Here is a 6,000-nt window from a genome sequence, read left to right on the forward strand (position 1 = left end):
CAGTCTGACTGAGGGTAGGAAGTGTGTACATTAAGGTCACTTGATTGTGTTTAAATACCTTAGTCTCACTACAAATAGGGACCTTACTTTAACCATGTAATCTTGCTATGGGAGGTTATTGACACACACATGACTGGTGTCTATGCAGTGTGCCATGTGTATAATACACAACCCACACAACTTTCTTCCTGTGACTGAGGTAATTTAAGTGATCTCCACCACAGAAATAGAAACACTCTCCCACACTAGAACAAAGATGAAAATAGCTGCTAGAAGATGACAGGATTTTACTAAACAAGTGAAGTAAAGAAGTGAGATGGCAAAGATAACTGTATTATAGCTGATGTCCATTGAATTACAGTGGAAACTACATTGGAGATCACTGTATGACTCAGCACACGACACCTTAGATTGAAACAGGTCAGAGGTCCTCAGAACAGCCACAATTAATCGGGGCATGGTCTCTACAAGGTGTAGAAAGTGTTTCACAGGGATGCTGGCCCATGTTGACTCCCATGTGGACCATTCTTGATACACACGGGAAACTGCTTCAAAAACCCAGCAGCGTTGCACTTCTTGACGGAAACCGGTGCACCTGGCACCTACTACCATACCCCATTCAAAGGCACTTAAATATTTAGTCTTGCCCATTCACTCTCTGAATTTCACACATACACAATCCATGTCTCACCTGTCTCTAGACTTAAAAATCCTTCTTTAACCTGTCTCCTCCTCTTCATCTACACTGATTGAAGTGGATTTAACAAGTGACATCAATAAGGAATCATAACTTTCACCTGGATTCACCTGGTCAGTCTATGTCATTGAAAGAGCAGGTGTTCTTAATGTTTTGTACACTCATTGTATTGTATTCTGTGAGCAGCAGACAGTGGAGTTGAGTGTGCGACTGCCTTGATGTTCTGGAGTGGAGCTTGGCAGAGCGCTGTGGTTACTGTGGCGGGAGGCTGGCAGCCTTCTCCCCAGGGTTTCAAGGAGTGCAGGCGAGGGGGGGGCAGGTTGTTGAGACGGGGTGGTAGGCTCGGTGGGTTTGTGTCTCATCTCTGATGGGGGGGGGGGGGGGGGGGGTTCAGGGGCTTCTCTTCCTACATCCGTCCCTCTGCTCCCCTGCTGCTGCTCTTGTCTTTCTAGGAACCTGAATCTTGGGGGTCTGGGGTGGAGGGGTTTGGGGAGGGGGAAGGTGGTTATGGCTGGTTGGCATTTAGTGTACTTTTCCTTTCTTTGTTTTTGTCTCACCTGTTCTGCTTTCCACTGTGATATGTTCCCTTGCGTTCAAGTATGCTCCTGGCTCTGAGCTCCAATGAAGCAGTCTGTATAAGGCTTTGGTTATGAAACCAGCATCACAAGCACGAATGAAGCGACAGGTGAGGATGCAAACACAAGACTCTCTCTGGTCAGAGAGCGACCTGGGGTTGGACTCAACCAGTGAATACACAATGTTAGGATCTAGGTCTAGGTGCCGTGGTCCCCCTCGTTTATCACAACTGAGCAAATTTTCCGTCATGGCTCCCAATCTTGTTGGAAGGACTTCTTTAGCCTGTCTCCTAGTAGAGAGTACGTGGCTGAAAACCTACTGCTCGACTCCCAGTGTGTTACATCTGCTCCTGCCACGCCCTCTACTGCTCATCCTGTGTCTCCTTGACCTGCCACCATTCCCCCTCTCTCTCTCTCTCTCTCTCTCTCTCTCTCTCTCTCTCTCTCACTCTCTCTCTCTCTCTCTCTCTCTGTGTGTGTGTGTGATTGTGTGGGCGGAGACAGGTGTGCTGGAGTCAGAGCAGATCCCCACCAGCTGCAACCTGTTCCATAATCAAGACCTCTACAAATACTCAGCCCTGCCACTTCTACGCTGCCAGATCGTAATCTCTGCTCAGTCAGTCTGCGTTTCTAGCCGTTTGTTCCTGTTTAGATCCTGTTATGCCTGTTTTCCCTTGCCTGACATGGTTTTCGTCTCCGCTACAGTTCTGCCCGCTCTGACTCTGGTCCCTGTCTCCAGTCCCATGTCAATCCTGCTACCCTGTCCTGGATCTCCCACTCTACTGCTCCCTTGGATTCCCCTCCGGACCTGCATACCCTGTCCCATCAGCTCTCGCTCCAGCCTCAGCCTCCGCACCTGGTTTCCTGCAACCCGCCCGAGCTTCCCCTGGCCTGCGCTCCATCTTCCCCCTGTGTTTCAATAAATACCTTGGTTACCTCATCCCAGTCTCCTCGTCTGAGTCTGCTCTTGGGTTCACCTGTTCCGCTCCGTGTAACAGTATGATCTGGCCAGAGAGATGAACTCAACAGACTCAGATCGTCTCCACCAAACCCTCGCCGGCCAAGGCGCCCTGCTCGAGCAACATCACCAAGCCCTGAAAACCCTTCTGGAGCACGTCACAGAGTTTTCACAGAGCCTTTCGGACCTGCAGGGCTGAACCTTCGCCCACAGCTCGCAACCAGCCCCTAGTTGTTCTCCTCTACTCCGTGAGCCGTTTGTTCCGGCCCCCGAGTGTTACGATGACAACCTTGCTGCTTGCAGAGCCTTTTTGGTACAATGTCCACTGTTACACGAACAACAGCCCTACGCTTATGCTAGCGAACAAGCCAAGATTTCCTTCCTGATTGGGAGCCTCTGTGGAGCAGCGCTTTCTTGGGACACAACTGTGTGGGAGAAACATCCCACTTCTGCTCCTCCTACTCCAGCTTCACGGAGGTGATGAGGAGAGTCTTCGACCACCCTGTTTGCAGTAAGGATGCCGCTAAGCGACTCCTGTCCCTCCGTCAAGGCTGATGAGCCTGATGGAGTCGAGGAGCTCATCTCTCTCACCATCTGCATTGACAACCGTCCCTTGAGCGTCGGAGAGAAAGGGCAGAACCCGAACCCATGCAGCCGACCGGGCCCGTCTCTCTCCTGAAGAGAGGCAGCGGCGAATCAGCAGTAGGGGCTGCCTATACTGTGGCCAGGTTGGTCACTTTGTCTCCACTTGTTCACTGCAGCGAAGCAAAAGGGGGTGGCTCAGCAGTTGTGGAGGATATACTGTTGAGCCAAATTGCTGGTCCATCTCTCCCCAGACCCTTGCTAGACGGCACTCTCCTCTGCCTGCCCTTATCGACTCAGGTGCCGACGAGAGTTTCCTGGACCAAGGTGTTGTTATCCAGTTGGGCCTGGACACTGTTCCACTCAATTCACTCCTCGATGCCAACGCTCTCAATGGACAGCTCCTCGCCCGTGTCTGTGAGAGAACCGTCCCTGTCATCCTATGTGTCTCTGGGAATCACCAGGAAAGGATCAGTCTCCACTTAATCTACTGCCCTCACTCTCCCCTGGTTCTTGGCCATCCTTATTTAAAGCTGCACAATCCACAGATCGACTGGATCGCTGGAAAGGTAACCACTTGGAGTTCATTTTGTCACTTGAATTGTCTACATTCTGCCCTTGCCCCTGCCTTGTCTGTGCCCCAGTCCATTCCAGAACCTCCGGACCTGTCATCAGTTCCTCCAGAGTATCACGATTTAGCTCCTGTGTTCAGCAAGCACCACGCCCTTTCGCTGCCGCCTCATCGGCCGTACGACTGCGCTATTGACCTCCAGCCTGGAGCTCCTCTCCACTGTAGCCTGTTGTATAACCTCTCTCGCCCCGAGCAAGAGGCTATGGAGGGGTACATTCAGCATTCCCTGGCTGCAGGACATGTCAGGCCTTCTTCCTCTCTGGTAGGGGCTGGCTTTTTCTTTGTAAAGAAAAAGGATGGGTCACTGAGGACGTGCACAGACTTCCGTGGGCTGAATAATATCACTGTGAAGAACAAGTATCCCTTGCCACTCATCAGTTCTGCTTTTGCCCCCCTCCATGGTGCCACAGCTTTCACTAAACTCGATCTCCGGAATGCCTACCACCTTGTCCACATCAGAGAGGGGGACGAGTGGACAATGGCGTTCAACACACCACTTGGACACTGAGTATTTGGTCATGCCTATTGGTCTCACTAACGCTCCTGCCTTTTTCCAGAGCCTGGTTAATGATGTACTGAGGGATGTGATTGGACCCTTTGTTTTTGTCTATGTGGACAACATTCCAATTTTTTCTAAGGACCCTGAGGCTCACCAGCAATACGTTCGCCAAGTTCTCCAATGGCTGTTGGAGAATAAGCTTTTTGTTAAAGCTGAGAAATGTGATTTTCATGCTTCCTCTGTGTCCTTCCTGGGTTACATTATTGCACAGGGACAGTTAAGGATGGACCCTGCCAAGGTCAGGGCAGTCACAGAGTGGCCTGCGACCTCGAATCTGAAACAGCTACAGCGTTTCCTGGGGTTTGCACATTTTGACATCGGTAACCGGGAACTCCTGGCAGTGAAACTAGCTCTTGAGGAATGGCATCAGTGGCTGGAGGGCTCGGTTCTCCCTTTCATTGTGTGGACGGACTACAAAAACCTGTCCTACATCCAGACCACTAAACGTCTGAAATCCCGGCAAGCCAGGTGGGTATTGTTCTTTGGGAGATTCAACTTATCACCCCGGATCTAGCAATACCAAGCCTGACGCCCTCTCCCGCCAGTTCACCGCCGACGACACAGGTTCCTGAGCCAGAGACCATTGTGCCATCCACCTGCATCGTTGCCACCGTCTCCTGGGAGATCTAATCCCGTATTTGCCAGGCTCAGCAAAACCAGCCTGACCCAGGTAACGTTCCTAGAAAGGCTCTGTTTGTTCCAAATTCAGTTCGCTCTGAAGTTCTTCACCCTGGTATGAACCGGACTCTCGCCTTCCTGCATCAGTGCTTTTGGTGGCCCACCATGGAGAGAGAGGTCCGGGAGTTCGTCTCAGCCTGCTCGGTCTGTGCCCGGAACAAAACCTCCATTAAACCCACTTCCGGTCTGCTTCTCCCTCTTCCCATACCCACTCGCCCCTGGTCACACATAGCTCTGGACTTCGTCACTGGCCTTTCCCCATCCGTAGAGGGGGGGTACTGTTACATCTGCTCCTGCCACGCCCTCTACTGCTCATCCTGTGTCTCCTTGACCTGCCGCCTCTTTCTCTGTCACTCTCTGTCACTCTCTGTCACTCTCTGTCTGTCTGTCTCTCTCTACTAATCCAAACTTGAGGCTGTGGATGAAGTTAGCTCGGCCTACAGAGGTATATAAGCCCCAGAGGATAGGGGTTTAATGCAGCTTCACAAAGTCTCTTTTCTTGTTGACCATCCAAACCTCCATACAGTTGAAGTCGGAGGTTTACATACACCTTAGCTAAAACACATTATAACTCAGTTTTCCACAATTCTTGACATTTAATCCTAGTAAAAATTCCCTGTCTTAGGTCAGTTAGGATCACCACTTTATTTTAAGAATGTGAAATGTCAGAATAATAGTAGAGAGAATGATTTATTTCAGCTTTTATTTCTTTCATCACATTCCCAGTGGGTCAGAAGTTTACATACACTCAATTAGTACTTGGTAGCATTGCCTTTAAATTGTTTAACTTGGGTTAAACGTTTCGGGTAGCCTTCCACAAGCTTCCCACAATAAGTTGGGAGAATTTTGGCCCATTACGCCTGACAGAGCTGGTGTAACAGAGTCAGGTTCGTAGGCCTCCTTGCTCGCACATGCTTTTTCAGTTCTGCCCACACATTTTTTATAGGATTGAGGTCAGGGCTTTGTGATGGCCACTCCAATACCTTGACTTTGTTGTCCTTAAGCCATTTTGACAACTTTGGAAGTATGCTTGGGGTCATTGTCCATTTGGAAGACCCATTTGCGACCAAGCTTTAACTTCCTGACTGATGACTTGAGATGTTGCTTCAATATATCCACATCATTTTCCCTCATGATGCCATCTATTTTGTGAAGTGCACCAGTCCCTCCTGCAGCAAAGCACCCCCACAACATGATGCTGCCACCCCTGTGCTTCACGGTTGGGATGGTGTTCTTTGGCTTGCAAGCCTCCCCCTTTTTCCTCCAAACATAACGATGGTCATTATTGCCAAACAGTTCTATTTTTAGTCCCCATTCAAC

This window comes from Salmo salar, chromosome 03 (genome assembly GCF_965601325.2).
Source record: "Salmo salar chromosome 03, fSalSal1, whole genome shotgun sequence".
Classification (NCBI taxonomy): domain Eukaryota; kingdom Metazoa; phylum Chordata; class Actinopteri; order Salmoniformes; family Salmonidae; genus Salmo; species Salmo salar.